We start from the raw sequence: 15,927 nt of genomic DNA on the forward strand, positions 1-15,927 counted from the left end.
GGTGCTCCTAGCTGAGAATAAAATAAAAGAGAGAGAGAGAAAAAAGAAAGATTATAGAAAAAGATTTTCCTAACCTTATAAACCACTGCCACTGAGTCAATTCTGACGAATAGCGACCCTATGGGACAAAGTAGAACTGCTCATTAGAGTTTCCAAGGCTGTAATTGTAAATCTTTATGGAAGCTGATTGCCACATCTTTCTCCCCTTCCTAAGCTTAGGAACGATCTATATTTGCAGACTAAAAGAGCTTAGCACATTTCGGGGAAAATTAACTAACATAGATGCACTTGGCAACAATTTTTAACTACAAGAAAAAAAAATCCTGCAATCATGGAGACAGGAGAAAACAAATCATCATTTAGTAGGGTGCCAAACACAAGGTTTGGCACCCTACTTGCTGCTTTACATGAATTCTCTCATTTAAACCTCACAACATTCCAGTAAAGTGGCGGTGCTGGCCTTCAAGATGACTGCATTCAGGAACTCAAATTATTCTGCTCTCCAGCTGCCTCAGCTCTGTGTCGTTCTGTGTGGAAGCCTGAGTCTCTCCTACTGCAGACAGGCTTCCTCCAAACGTGGCACAGGCACCTCTGGGCTCACATCAGCCCAGCTCAGCTCAGCTCAGCTCAGCAACCCCCAGAAGAAAGCAAGAAAGAGCCTCAATTCTGCTTTCAGCAGGAGGTTCTATTAACTGCCCCACATTTACAGATGATGACACTAAGGATTAGCGAGGTCAAGTAACCTGCCCAAGGTGACAGGTCTAGCAAGTGAAGGGCTAGGACTCAAACCAAAGCAGTCTAACTGCAGAGCTCTTAACCCCTATGCTATAAGGAAACAAAGTCAGTTTGGTTTCACACTTCTCTGCAACGTTAGCTTTCAGAAGAAAACGGAGCCACAGCTAGACTTTTTGGAGAAAAAGATTATGCTGAAGATCCACACACTCTGCCACACTATCTTTCACAATAATTGCTGATGTTAGGTGCTGTTGAGTGAGTTCCCACTCATTGTGACCCTATGTACAACAGAATGAAACACTGCCTGGTCCTGAGCCATCGTCACAATCGTTGCTATGCTTGAGCCCATCGTTGCAGCCAGTGTATCAACTCCATCTCATTGAGGATCTCCCTCTCTTTTGCTGACCCTCTACTTTACCAAGCATGATGTCCTTCTCCAGGGACTGGTCCCTCTTGATAACACGTGCAAAATACATGAGACAAAGCGTCTCCATCCTTGCTTCTAAGGAGCATTCTGGCTGTAGTTCTTCGAAGACAGATTTGTTTTATCTTCTGGCAGTCTGTGGTATATTCAATATTCTTCCCCAACATCGTAATTCAAAGGCGTTATTCTTCGGTCTTCCTTAATCATTGTCCAGCTTTTGCACACATATGAGGCAACTGATAATACTATGGCTTGGGTCAGGTGCACCTTAGTTCTCAAAGTGATATTTTTGCTTTTTAACACTTTGTTCCAGTGCTATTCATAAGGTTTTCACTGGCCAATTCACAATAATAGCTATGAATATTAAACATACACAGTGTTAAGCAGTGTTTTAAGTGCTTTGTATATATTGAGTCTTTTACTCCTCAAACAACCCAATAAGATAGGAACTGTTACCCTCATTGGACAGATGAGAAACCTGAAGCCCTAGGAGGTTAGGTAACTTATCTAACCAGTCTGATATTCTGAGCCCATGCTATGAACCACTTTTCTATACTGCAAGGGTTAAAAAATATATCAGCAATGCCATTTTTTGGGGGAAAAATTAGTAAAAATACATGCCACAACAACAAGAGATTTAAAGGAAAGCTCCGAAATGGGAAAATCCTGTGTGAAAAACTCCAAAGTCAATTTTTTAAAGTCTAAATGGTTAATCTGTATCTAAACCTAAGACTTTATTAACGAAGAAAAGTGGGAGGAAAGTAAGAGTGAGCTCAACTGCGCTGAATCCCATAAAAACCAAGGCCATCGGGGGTCTGGGGAACATGGTTAGAGGGGACTTCTAAGTCAATTGGCAAAATAATTCTATTATGAAAACATTCTGCATCCCACTTTGAAATGTGGCGTCTGGGGTCTTAAAGGCTAACAAGTGGCCATTTAAGATGCATCAATTGGTCTCAACCCACCTGGAGCAAAGGAAAATGAAGAACACCAAGGTCACACGATAACTAGGAGCCCAAGAGACAGAAAGGGCCACATGAACCAGAGACCTACATCATCCTGAGACCAGAAGAACTAGTTGGTGCCCGGCCACAATCGATGACTGCCCTGACAGGGAGCACAACAGAGAACTCCTGAGGGAACAGGAGATCAGTGGGATGCAGACCCCAAATTCTCATAAAAAGACCATACTTAATGGTCTGACTGAGACTAGAGGAATCCCGGCGGCCATGCTCCGCAGACCTTCTGTCGGCACAGGACAGGAACCATCCCCAAAGACAACTCATCAGACATGAAAGGGTCTGGTCAGTGGGTGGGAGAGAGATGCTGATGAAGAGTGAGCTAATTATATCAGATGGACACTTGAGACTGTGTTGACATCTCCTGTCTGGAGGGGGGATGGGAGGATAGAGAGAGAGGGAAGCTGGCAAAATTGTCACGAAAGGAGAGACTGAAAGGGCTGACTCAATAGGGGAAGAGCAGGTGGGAGTACGGAGTAAGATGTATGTAAACTTATATGTGACAGACTGATTGGATTTGTAAACGTTCACTTGAAGCTTAATAAAAGTTAATAATAATAAAAAAAAAACCAAGCCCATTGCTGTCGAGTCAAAATCCAACTCACAGCGACCCTATAGGACAGAGCAGAGCTGCCCCATAGTTTCCAAGGCTGTAAATCTTTACGGAAGCAGACTGCCACATCTTTCTCCCATGGAGTGGAGAGGCTGGTGTGTTCGAAGTGTTGATCTCTAAGCTAGTAGTGAGCACTTAACCACTGTACCACTAGGGCTCCTTTGGCTGAATCAGGAGAACTAAAAGATTACCATTTCACTTTTAAAATTCTGACAATTTAAGAAATATTTAGGCCACAGAATGCTGTTTCTTATTAATACTGTTCAGCCTGAATACTTTATTTAGCAGTTTTTCAAATAGAGATGGTGCCACTGAATCTTCCAAAGAAAAACAATGAGGTTTTCCTTTTTTAAGGTAAACATTAAGCTTTTCCTTTTTTTTGGTAATGAACTCACAGATTCAAACTTACTTGCTGCGGTTCAATCCACTGCAGTTATCTATATTGGTGCTCATATTATACCAACTGTGGCTAGAGAGAACTTCTTTCAATTGGCTCTGAGTTGTTTTGCCCTGACCTAGTATCTTTGGTAGTTTTCTTGCTATGAAAACACCTTGTGTGTGTCCCTCCACAGAATGCTTAAACATTACACTTACTAGTACTAAAAAGAGTATATATACCTACCGTCTTAGTTATCTAGTAAAGCTATATCAGAGTTACCACCAGTGGGTGGCTTTAACAAACAAAACTTAATTTTCTCACACTTTAGGAGGCTGTTGTTGTTAGGTGCTATCGAGTTGGTTCCCACTCATAGCGACCCTACGTACAACAGAATGAAACGCTGCCCGGTCCTGCATCATCCTCACAATCATTGCTATGTTTGAGCCCACAGTTTTAGCCACTGTGTCAATCCATCTTGTTGAGGGTCTTCCTCTTTTTTGCTGACCCTCTACTTTACCAAAATGTTGTCCTTTTCCAGGGACTGGTTCCTCCTAATAACACATCCAAAGTACGCGAGAAGTCTTGCCATCCTCGTTTCTAAGGAGCACTCTGGCTGCACTTCTTCCAAGACAGAATTGTTTGTTCTCCTGGCAGTCTGAGGTATATTCAATATTTTTCTCCAATACCATAATTCAAATGCACCAATTCTTCTTCAGTCTTTCTTATTCATTGTCCAGCTATCGCCCTGCATGTAAGGTAACTGAAAATACCATGGTTTGGGTCAGGTGCACTTTAGTCCTCAAGTGACTTCTTTTAACACTTGAAAGAGGTCTCTGGCAGCAGATTTGCCCAATGTAATGTGTCTTTTGATTTCTTGACTGTGCTTCCGTGGGCATTGATTGTGGATCCAAATAAAATGAAATTCTTAACAACTTCAATCTTTTCTCCATTTATCTTGATGTTGCTTATTGGTTCAGTTGTGAGGATTTTTGTTTTCTTTACATTGAGGTGTAGTCCATACTGAAGGCTGTGGTCTTTGGTTTTCACCAGTAAGTGCTTCAAGTCCTCTACACTTAAAGCAAGCAAGGCTGTGTCATCTGCATATCGCGGCTTGTTAATAAGTCCTCCAATCCCGATGCGCCATTCTTCTTCATTTAGTCCAGCTTCTCGGATTACTTGCTCAGCATACAGACTGAATAACTATGGTGAAAGGATATAAACCTGACACACACCCTTCCTGACTTTAAACCATGCAGTATCCCCTTGTTCTGTTAGAATGACTGCCTCTTGATCTGTGCACAGGTTCAACATGAGCACAATTAAGTGTTCTGGAATTTCCATTCTTTGCAATGTTATCCATAATTTGTTATGATCCACATGGTCGAATGCCTTTGCATAATTAACAAAACATGGGTAAATACCTTTCTGGTATTCTCTGCTTTCAGCCAAGATCCATCTGACATCAGCATCTGCTGTCTTCTGAATCTGGCTTGAGTTTCTAGCAGTTGTTCCCTGTTGATGTATTGCTGCAACCATTATTGAATTATCTTCAGCACACTTTTACTTGCATGTGATACTTATGATATTGATTGATAATTTCTGCATTCTGTTAGATCACCTTTCCTTGGAATGGGCATGAATATGCATCTCTTCCAGCTGGTTGGCCAGGTAGCTATCTTCCAAATTTCTTGGCATAGACAAGTAAGCACTTCCAGCGTTGCAAACCTTTGTTGAAACGTCTCAATTGGTATTCTGTCAACTCCAGGAGCCTTGTTTTTTGTCAGTGCCTTCAGTGCAGCTTGAATTTCTTCCTTCAATACCATTGGTTCCTGATCATATGCTAGCTACACCTCCTGAAATGGCTGAATGTCAACCAATTCTTTTTGATACAATGACTCCGTGTATTCCATCCATCTTCTTTTCATGCTTCCTGCATCATTAAATTAGGAGGCTAGAGGTTGGAATTCAGGGTGCTAGCTCTAGAGAAAGCCTTCCTCTCTGTCGGCTCTGGAGGAAGGTCCTTGTCTCTTTTGAACTTCTGCTCCTAGGTGAACTTCATGTGGCTTGGCACCTATCTTCCCCCACCTCTGCTTCTCAGATGCTTGTTTAATCTCTTTTATATCTCAGAAGAGACTGACTCAAGACACACCCTACACTAATCCCGTCTCACTAACATAATGAAGACAACTTGTTCCCGAATGGGATTAGAACTACAGACACAGAGGTTAGGATTTACAACACATTTTTGGGGGGCACAATTCAATCCATAACGCCTACCAAAGCAACGAAGAAGGTAAAGCAAATATTCATAAGAGAAAAAAAATAATAAAACAAAGTAAACAGCAAAGAAGCATTAAAAATAACATAGGTGAGAATGGTTGTACAACTCGAAGAATGTAATCAATGTCACTAAATTGGACATGTAGAAACTGTTGAATTGGTGTATGTTTTGCTGTGTATATTCTCAACAACAAAATAAATAAAATTTAGAAGAAAAAACAAAAACAAAATAAAATTTAGAAGAAAAAATAGCATAGGAAAAGATAACATATAATAAATGTGTTAATTATAATGATCAATGTAAATGGAGTCTAGTCCCATATTTAAAAATAGAATTCCAAGATTGAATTAAAAAAATCAGTTTTATGTTATTAAAAGAGTCACACAATGGCAAAAAAGATCAATGTAAGAGAATGGAAAAAGTATACAAAACAGACACAAATGAAGGAAATTCAAAGATCAAAATACCTACGTTAATAGAAGTTGAAAGAAACGAAAAACCAAAAACTGAATAAAATGTCATTGAAATTTATAAATCCAAACTATGAAGAATAATGAACCACTTAATAACATGATAAATGAATCTTATTTAATAGGTTCCTGGAAAGAACTACACATACCAGACAACATACCTTTTTCATTTACAAAAATTGAATATATAGCTGCATTAATGGTGGCACTTAAACAGGGTTGTGATTGCTGAATAAAACTCACAGGACCCCAAATGATAAAGCTTACAAATCTACAGTTTATTACAGGAAACGGACACAATATAGCAAAAACATGAAAGTGAGGATATACATCACGGCATATGACTCACAGCAAGGGGTCTGGAGTGGCCAGGCGCAGGCTCCTATTGTCGTCTCTTTGTAAGGGCTCGATCAGCTGTCATCTGGATTGGGAACCACTGATGTGTGCACAGAACACTTTGGAACCAGGAAGACTAAAGTGAAATCTTGTCTGAGGTTGTTTATACTTTACTCGTCACCTAAGTTTACCCCTGCTACATAACCAGAGAGCCCTGGTGGGGGTGGAGGCACAGTGAGACCAGGGGCAACTCTTCAATTTCATTGTTATCAATAAACAATGCTGACAAGCTGGGTCAAACTGCCCTGAAACTCTTTGGACTCACGGTTACACAGAGACACTATTAATCAATATGCTTTATGCTTTGACCAGGAGTCATGGGCATTTTATCCAAACAACTCCTGCTAATTTCAGGCCAGCTGTGATTAACCCTCACAACACAATAGCGAAACACTAAGTATGTCTCAGTAATTTCCAAAAACCTGAAATCATACAAACCCCATTTTTGGACCACCATACAAAAATGAAAAAAAATGACCAAAAAAACTAATAAAAAAATGCAAATTAAAACAAGTACTTTTTTTTTTTTAAAGAATATAATAAGTCTGATGAAAATCGGTAAGAATCTTAACATTCAGTGTCAGTAAGGAAGTAGGGGACATAGGCTTCTTAATTCACTGTCCCTGGAAACATATATGTGTAAAACTTTTCTCAGGTACATTTCAGTAATCCGTATCAAAATCCTTAAAAAGGATTACATACTTGCCATTTCATCCTGAGGAAATAATTGAGGATATGGGCAGACAAGGATGTTTATTGCAGCACAGTAGGTAATAGCAAAACGTTGGTAAAACCAAAATGTCCAGTAATATGGGGACTGTTTCAGTTACATCCATATGTGATTATTCAAAATAATTTTGTGGCAGATCCTTTTAGCTGAATGTCTAATATCTCTTCCCCAGATATTGTTCAAAGAAGCAACGTTCACTGCTCCAGGTACACAAACATGACAATCCTGTTCCCACTTTCCTGGCTTCCCTTGCAGCCAGAGGTGACCATGTGACCCAGCTCTGGCCAATGAGATGTAAGGGGAAGTCTACTGGGGGTTTCTGAGAAAGTTTTTTTGCTTTCTCGATACAAGGGGTAGATGCTGTTGATGCCAGCAATCAACTACTGCAGCCCTTCTGTTAAGTGAGAAAAATTAACTTCTATTCGTTTAGCAAGGGTCAGTTGGGTTTTCTGTTACTGGAAGCCAAAAGTGTCCCTAACTGTGGTAGATTCTGTGATGCGCTGCCCAGATCCTCCTTCAGGATTCCCAGCTACTGGAGTACTACCAGCTGACAACCTCCATCTGTCAGCTGTCTCTGGGAATCACACTCAGTTAAAGTCAGCTGACCTGCCCAATGTCACACGCTCTTCCCAGGCGCAGCCCACGTGAAACAACACAAGAGTATAAAGGCCCAGTCTTCTTCCTCTAACCCTGGAAAAAGTTGTCCTGAATTGACAATACTGCAGGGGCCTCCCAGCTCCTGAACTAGAGCCCTTGTTCCTACTGCACCATTGCCTAACTTTCCTTTCCGCCTAATCCTATTTCATTCTCTCCCCACATAGGTGTTGCTCCCAAGAGCACTCCCTAATAAATTTCCCTCACACAAATCTTTGTCTCACAGTCCGTTTCCTGGAGAACCTGACCCACAACACTAGTGAAAATTCATTCATATGGAAAGATGTTCACAATATATTGCTAAATGTCAAAACCACAAGTTATAAAACAGTATGCATGGTGTTTTCTTCTCATACAGATTATATATCTGCATAGAAAAAAATTTCTGCAAAGGAATACACTAAGATTCTCACAGCAAGACTTATGTCTTCAACAATATGCTGGATTAGATGTTCAGAAAAACTCCTTCTAGTTCGGAACACATTAAATGCCCAAAATACGTGAGATATTTTTAATACATAGGGTAGTGTCATGGATTGAACTCTGTCCCCCAAAAATGTGTGTCAACTTGGCTAGGCCATGATTCTCAGTATTGTGTGGCTGTCCACCATTTTGTCATCTGATGTCATTTTCCTATGTGTTATAAATCTTATCCCTATGATGTTATTGAGGTGGGATTAGCAGCAGTTATGTTAATGAGGCAGGACTCAATCTACAAGATTAGGCTGTGTCTTAAATCAATCTCTTTTGAGATATAAAGGAGAGAAGTGAGCAAAGAGACATGAGGGACCGCATACCACCAAGAAAGAAGCAACAGAAGCATAGCACATCCTTTGGACCCGGGATCCCTGTGCTGAGAAGCTCCTCAACCAGAGGAAGATTGATGACAAGGACCTTCCCCCAGAGCCTACAGAGAAAGAAAGCCTTCCCCTGGGGCTGGCACCCTGAATTTGGACTTCTAGACTCCTAGACTGTGAGAAAATAAATTTCTCTTTGTTAAAGCCATCCATTTGTGGTACTGCTGTTATAGCAGCACTAGGCGACTAAGACAGGTAGTGGTGGGATAGTAAAGGAATTCCTGTCAGGGAAGAAATGATAGGAAAGTATGAATCCACAAAAGCTAGAGACCATACTTATTATAAAGGTATCTGCTGATTCTCAATGGCCTAGATCCAGGTTTCAATGAACCATTCCTGTGAGGGGCAGGAGACAAAGCTTAGAGCCCAACCAGTGTGAAAGGTCAAATCACAGACCCTTACATAAAGGCAGGAGAGCCAAAGGTCAACATCCCAAAAAGTTCAACTGGAAAAAGCACACCCTGCAGATGGAGGTGGCGGAAGTAAACTCCCTGAGAACAGCCAAGCACAAACAAACTCTCACATGGGTTTGGGCCAAATCTAAACCTGCATCTCTGTAACCTAAAACAAATCCCATACAAAAAAACAGAGTTCAAAGTAGCTCTTGGTAGTACCCACAGAAAACTACCAGAAGAAAACAAAAATCTTCTTTGGAAAAATACACTTTCCTGTCATAGCTGCAAAGTTTTGGGTTAATTTGTTACACATCAATAGATAATATAATGTCGATTCTCCCCAAATTGATCAATAGCTCCAATGCAATCCCACCCAAAATCTCTTGAGATTTTTGGATATCATCGAGCAGATTTCAAAATTTATATGGAAAAGCAAAGGAACTAGAATAGTCAGAACAATTCCGAAAAGGAGGAACAAAGTTGGAGAGTCACAGCACCTGACTTCAAGAATGAATATAAAGCTAGAGTAGTCTAGACAGTGTTGTATTGTCACAAAGATAGACCCAAAGAACCATGAAATAGAACAGAGTCCAGAAATAGAGCCACACAGATATAATCAATTAATTTTTGACAAAGATGCAGACTATTTAAAAAAAGATAGTCTTAAACTATGGTGCATACACACAATGGAATACTACGCAACGTTAAAGAATAATGATGAATCTGCGAAATATCTCACAACGTGGATGAACCTGGAGAACATTACGGTGAGTGAAATGAGTCAATCACAAAAAGACAAATATTGTATGAGATCACTACTATAAAAAGTCAAGAAAAGGTTTACACACAGGAAGAAACATTCTTTAATGGTTATCAGGGATGGGAAGGAGAGGGAGGGAAAATCACTAACTAGACAGTAGACACATACTAACTTGGCTGAAGGGAAAGACAATAAACAATACGGGGGAAGTCAGCACAACATGACCAAGGCAAAGGAAGACAATGAGAGGTATGCAAGAGTAAAAGGAAATGACAGTAAATACTGTTACATCACAGTTCTGCAATAACAGTAATAACAAACAATAAATTATGAGTGGATACACAGACATGTAAGCTGAACAGGTGTGAGATGGCACATGGGAGTACACCCATGAGCATATATACGTTTGGCAGAGGCTATTTCTACATTTGTATTTGTATGTGTTGCAAATATATCCATGTATATATTAGAGTACACAGGGGGCACAGTTATAAAAACTTCTTAGCCGTAACAAAAAACCTTGAGGGACTGAGTCACTGGGCTTGAGGGCTTAGGTCCATAGTCTTGGGGGATATCCAGGTCAACTGGCATAACATAGTCCACAAAGACAGTATTGGACATCCTATTCTGATGAGTAGCAACTGGGATCTTCAAAGCTGTGTGGTCATCTGAGATACAATTTATTGGTCTCTTCTCATCCAGAGCAAAGAAGAGTAAAGAAAATCACAGTATCAAGGAAACAATTAGTCCAAAGGACTAAGGGATCATATGAACCACAGCCTCCACTAGTCTGAGACCAGAAGAACTAGATGATGCCTGGCTATCACTACTGACCACTCTGATTGGGATCACAGTAGAAGGTTCCAACAGAGTGGAAGAAAAATGCAGAAAAAAATTCAAATTCATAAAAAAGACCAGACTTATTGGTCTGATAGAGACAGGCTGGACCCCCAAGACTATGGCCCTTATGGCCCTTAGATTCCTTCAAATCTGGAAATGAATCCACTTCCGGAAATCACCTTTTAGCCAAGCTATATACAGGCCTATAAAGTGAACAATAACACCCATGAGGAATGTACACCTCAGAACAATCAACTATATGAGACCTAAAGGGCAGTATTTACCCAAAAACAAAGTTCAGAAGGACGGTAGGGGCAGGAAAGCTAGGCAAATGGATGTGGGGAACCCACGGAGGAAGAGAGGAGAGTGGTGATACATTCAGGGGTTTGCAGCCAATGTCACAAAACAAACTGTGTATAAATTGTTGAATAGGAAACTAATTTGCTCTGTAAACTTTCACCCAAACAACAATAAAATGCTTTAAAAAATGGGCAAAATATTTGAACAGACACTTCACCAAAGAAGATATATGGACGACAAATAAGCATATGAACAGATGCTTGACACCATTAGGGGAATGCAAATTAAAACCATGAGCTCCTACTCTACCCTCTGTAGAACAGCCAAGATTAAAAAGACAGATAATATCAAGTCAAAGGAAGGACGTGGGGCAACTAGAGCTCTTAAACATTGCTGGTGGGAATGCAAAATGTTACAGCTAATTTGGAAAACAGTCTGGCAGTTTCTTATAAAGTTAAACATACAGTTGTGTGGTAGGCTGAATGATGGTCCCCCAAATATGCTCACGCCCTAGTCCCTGGAACATCAGTGGTTGCCAGGGGTAGGGGGTAAAGGCTGACTACAAAGGGGCACAGAGGATTTTTTGTGTGTGACAGAACCGTTCTATATCTTGACTGTGGAGGTGGTAAGATGATAGAAATTAATCCAAACATATTCATAATCATAATTGATATAAATGGCCTAAACTGTCCAGATAGAAGGCAAACACTGTCAGACTGAGTAAACAGTTCAGGTTTAGTCTGTTTTCAAGAGACACACCTAAGATATAAGTACCAAAAATCAAATAAACCAAACCCGTTGCCATCGAGTTGATTCCGACTCATAGTGACCCTATAGGACAGAGTAGAACAGCTCCATAGGGTTCCAAGGAGCAGCTGGTGGATTCAAACTGCTGACCTTTTGGTTAGCAGCCGAGCTCTTAACTACTGTGCCACCAGGGCTCCATAAGTACACAGAAAGTTAAAATAAAAAAAAAAAAAAGATATACTTACTCAAAGAATGCTGGTGTAGCTTTGCTGTCATTAGAAAAAACGGACTTTAAGGGAAAAAGTCATATTAGATAAATAGGGTCATTTCATATTACATAACCATGAATATTTAGTGATTTAAATTCTTATATACTTCATAATATAGCATCTTAATAGAAAGTAATCGCATAATAATAAAGTCAATTAATCAAGAGAATGTAATACTAAATGTTTATACATTTAATAACAAACGTGAAAATACATGAAGCAAAAACAAACTGAAAAGATAAACAGAAAAATCTACAATTATAGTCAGAGATTTTAATACCTCTTTCTCAATAACTGGTACAAGTAGGCAGAAAATCATCAAGGATATAGTAAACTTTAACAACACTACCAACCAACTTGACCTGATTGATGTTTATAGAACATACCACCCAACAATAACAGGATACATATTCTTCTCCTGATATTAAAACCAGAAAAAGACACTACAAGAAAGGAAAATTATATACCAATAACCCTCATGAACACAGATGAAGAAATTCTAAACAAAATTTTAGCAAATGAAGTCCAACAATATAGTAAAAGGATAATAAATATATCACGGCAAGGGATGTTTATCTCAGGAATGTAGCTACTTTAACATTCAGAAATCAATGTAATTCCCTCTGTTAACAAACTAAAAAGTAAAAACTATATGATCATTTCAATAAGGCAGAAAAAGCATATGACAGAATCCAACATCAATCCTGATATAAAGTCTCAATAAACTAGGAACAGAAGGGAAATTCCTTAACTTGATAAAGGGCATCTATGAAAACAAGACCTATAGCTAATATCACACTTAACAGGAAAAGATTGAATGCTTTCCCTCTAAAATCAGGAACAAGACAAGGATGCCTACTCTTACCTCTTTTACTCAACCCTGTACTAGAGGTTCTATCCAGAGGAATAAGGCAAAAATAAATAAATAAATAAATAACAGGCATCCAAATTGGAAAGAAAGAAGTAAAACTATATTTGCATATGACATGATCTTGTATATAGAAAATCCTAAGGACTCCACTAAAATACTATTAGAACTAATTAACAAGTTCAGCAAGATTGCAGGATACAAGATTAATAAACAAATATTAATTGTATTTCTATAAACACTAGCCATGAACCAAATTAAGAAAACAATTCTGTTTACAATAGCATCAACAAGAAGGAAATACTTAAGAATAAATTTGACAAAAGAAGTTCAAAACATGTACTCTGAAAGCTACAAACATTGTTGAAAGAAAATAAAGACCTAAATAAGTGTAAAAAAAAAAATAAGTGTAGAGAGTTAATATTGGCAATACTATCCAAACTGATCTATAGATTCAATGTATTTCCTATCAAAATACCTGTAGAAATTTTTATAGAAATGGACAAGATGGCCCTTACTTCATATGGAATTAAGAGAGATCCAGAATAGCCAAAACAATCATGATAAAGAACAAAGTTGGAGGACTCACACTTCCCAATTTCAAAGCTTACTACAAAGTTACCTACAGTAATCCAGACAGTGTGGTAATGACATACAGATAGACATATAAATCAGTGGAACAGAACTGAGAATCTAGAAATAAACCCTTACACTGATGGACAATTATTTTCAACGAGGATGCCAAGATCATTCAGTGCGGAAAAACAGCCCTTTCAACAAATAGTGCTGGAACAACTGGATATTCACACACAAAAGAATGCAGTTGGGTCCCTTCCTCACATCATACACAAAAATTAACTAAAATGGATCATAAACATAAAAGCTAAAATTGTGTCCAGAAAAAAAAAAAGAAGTAAACCTTCATGACCTTGGGGTTGGCAAAACCTTTCTAGAAATGACACCAAATGTGCAATTAACCAAAGAAAAATACAGATAAATTGGACTTCATCAAAACTTAAAAAAAAAAAGTGCTTCAAAGGATACCATTAAGAAAATGAAAAGATGGCCTTCGCTGCCGCTGGTCCCATCGCCTTCACGCCTGCTCACCCCACCTCGGCCCGATGAGCTTGTCCCCTACCTGCAGACATGTCCTAGACCATGGAGGCCGGAGTACACCTCCCTTTTCACTGTCATGGGCACCTTAGCCACCATGGTCTTCAACGCCCTGGGTGCTGCTTATGCATGTCGGCCATGCAGCCAGAGCAGATCATGAAGTCCATCGTCCCAGTGGTCATGGCTGGCATCATTGCCATCTATGGCCTGGTGGTGGCCCTCCTCATCGCCAACTCCCTGAATGACAACATGACCCTCTACAACAGTTTCCTTCAGTTGAGCATGGGCTGGAAGCCAGCTTTGCCACTGGCATTATGGGAGATGCCAGTGTAGGAGCACTGCCCAGCATCCTCAACTATTTGTGGGCATGGGGCATGATCCTGATCTTCATCTTCGCCAAGATGCTCAGCCTCTACGGTCTCATCATTGCCCTCATCCTCCCCACAAAGTAGCCCCTCTCCGCACCCAGCAACCACAGAATAGGATGTAAACACTAGCCTCCTCCTCATTCCAGAATGAATGGCCTGAAACACATGCACAGGGCTGCTGACCCTTCAGTAGTTGGTCTTGTAAATGCACAGTGTTTTAGTGCCCATTGTCTGTTGCCCATATCCACCCCCTGCAGTGGACATCTGGGCCCACTCCTCTCCCATCCAGGCCCCTTACCAGTGAGGAGCAGGCCCCAGCTGCCCCTAAAGTACTCTGTGTATAAGGATGAATTTAGGCTTGTCATTTTTCTCTTCACTGAATGCTTATTTATAGAAGATTTGACCTGTTCATATCTCTGTGAAGCAGCCCTCATCTCCCACTCAACAGTAATCTTAGGTAGCGTGTTGAGTTGTGGGCTTCCTGTACACTGACACTTCTGGGGATGTAACACTTTCTTCTGCTTGGGTCGTCCAGGGAGGTCAGTGTGCTGGGCCTACAGGCCCTGTGCCACTTGTGTCCAGTAAAGTTCTCAGATGTGACTGAAATAAAATAAAGAAGAAAGAAAATGAAAACACCACTCACATAATGGGAGAAAGTAGTTGCAAGTCATATACCCGATAAGGGACTTGTATCTTGAATATATAATAAACTCTTACAACTCAATAATAAAAAGACAAATAACCAATTAAAAAATAGGCAAAGGATCTGAGCAACTTTCTCCAAAGAAGATATACAAATGGTTAATAAGCACACAAAAGACGCTCAGCACCATTAGTTATTAACCCTTTGCTGTCGAGTCAATTCTGACTCATAGCGACCCTACAGAACAAAGTAGAAATGCCCCACTGGTTTTCAAGGCTGTGTATCAAAAAAAAAAAAAAATCTTTACAGAAGCAGAATGCCACATCTTTCTCCGCTGGAGCAGCTCATGAGTTCGAACTGCTGACCTTTCAATTAGCAGCCAAGTGCTTAACCACTATACCACCAGGGTTCATTAGTTATTAGGGAAATGCAAATCAAAAGCAAGAGATATCACTTTACACCCACTAGAATGGCTAGGATCAAAAAGTCAGATAGCAGGTCTTGGCAAAAATGAGGAGATATTGGAACCCTCATATACTGCTTGTGGGAAAGCAGAATGGTACAGCCGCTTTGGACAACAGTCTGGCAGTTTCTCAAACAATAAACATAGAGTTACCATATGACTGAGCAATTCCACTCCTAGGTGTGTACTGAAGAGGAATGAAAACATATGTCCACACAAACATATGTACACAAATGTTTACAACAACATTATTTATAATAGCCAAAAGGTGGAAACAACCCAAATGTTCATCAGCTGACAAATGGATAAACAAAATGTGGTATATTCATACAACAGCATATTACTTGGCCATAAAAAAATGAAGTACTGATACATGCTACAACATGGATGAACCTTAAAAACATTATGCTAAGTGAAAGAAACCAGTCACAAAAGACCACATACTGTATGACTCTATGAAATGTCCAAATCACTGCCACTGAATCAATTCCAATTCACAGTGACCCTATAGGACAGAGTAGAACAGCCCCATAGGGTTTTCAAGGCTGTAATCTTTATGGAAGCAGACTACCACATCTTTCTCTCACAGAGCAGCTGGTGGGG

The 15,927-nt window shown here is 39.8% G+C and overlaps 1 pseudogene; it reads left to right on the plus strand.

Moving 5' to 3' along the window:
* The first annotated feature begins 13,791 nt into the window (after nt 1-13,791).
* Nucleotides 13,792-14,409, plus strand: LOC126068870 (V-type proton ATPase 16 kDa proteolipid subunit c-like; annotated as a pseudogene).
* The last annotated feature ends 1,518 nt before the right edge of the window (nt 14,410-15,927 follow it).

Source organism: Elephas maximus, chromosome X (genome assembly GCF_024166365.1).
Source record: "Elephas maximus indicus isolate mEleMax1 chromosome X, mEleMax1 primary haplotype, whole genome shotgun sequence".
Classification (NCBI taxonomy): domain Eukaryota; kingdom Metazoa; phylum Chordata; class Mammalia; order Proboscidea; family Elephantidae; genus Elephas; species Elephas maximus.